This window comes from Gossypium raimondii, chromosome 8 (assembly GCF_025698545.1).
Source record: "Gossypium raimondii isolate GPD5lz chromosome 8, ASM2569854v1, whole genome shotgun sequence".
Classification (NCBI taxonomy): Eukaryota; Viridiplantae; Streptophyta; class Magnoliopsida; order Malvales; family Malvaceae; genus Gossypium; species Gossypium raimondii.
Genome location: NC_068572.1, coordinates 32,065,295 through 32,066,180, shown reverse-complemented (window position 1 = coordinate 32,066,180; position 886 = coordinate 32,065,295). Strand labels below are relative to the sequence as shown.

The window sequence follows — 886 nt, the reverse complement described above, 5'->3', positions numbered from 1 at the left end:
GGTCGTTTTGAAGCTTGTTGATTAAAACTTTGAGATTGGTTGGGTCTTTACTACAATAAGTTGTTGTTCGGTCCATTTCCTTGGTTGCTCTAATAAAATTTAGGATTGTAGAAGTTGGACTGGGGTCTTTATCCACTCCTATTTTGATATTGGTTCCCTACATAGTACACTGACTAGGATTTGATGAATAATTCTCAAAAGAATGACCTTCCCCAAAGTACACACAGGAAACTACTTCAAACGGACTTGGTGGCTGAGCTGCAGAATTATTAATACTATTAGCAGTTAACTATTTTATCATAGAGGAAATAGACGATACGTGAGCTAATAACGAAGTGAGGGCGTCAACTTCATAAGCTCTAATTGCACATCTTTCTGAAATTGTTTGATTTATTGGTCATTTATAGTTATTACTCGTGATCCTCTCGATGATCTCATAAGCCTCATTATAAGACTTAGACAAAATTGCACAATTCTCATTGAGACCATTATAGAATGTCTCCATCTGGATATAATGAGGAATCCCATAATGAGGACACTTACGAAGTAACTCCTTGAATCGCTTCTAAGCCTCATACAAAGACTCGTCATCAACTTGTTGGAAAGTTGTGATCCCATTTCTTAACTTAGCGTTTTTGCTAGCTGGGAAATACTTAACCAAAAATCTTTTTGCTAATTATTGCCATGTAGATATGGAACTTGGTGGCAATAAATTAAGCCATGCTCGTGCTTGATCTCGCAACGAGTAGGGAAACAACTTCAACCTCAGTGCGTCTTCAGTTACACCGACTATTTTGAATGAATCACTCACCTCTATAAACAATTGAAGGTGGAGATGTGGATCTTCAGTGAGCATACCACGAATTTGGCCCACCATTTGTAGCAT

General features: G+C 37.7%; 1 non-coding gene across 1 annotated transcript; it reads left to right on the top strand.

Annotated features, from left to right (window-relative positions):
• Nucleotides 1-521: 521 nt before the first annotated feature.
• Nucleotides 522-628, top strand: LOC128032188 (small nucleolar RNA R71). The gene has a single exon (XR_008188316.1). It is a non-coding gene; the product is annotated as a small nucleolar RNA R71 (small nucleolar RNA).
• The last annotated feature ends 258 nt before the right edge of the window (nt 629-886 follow it).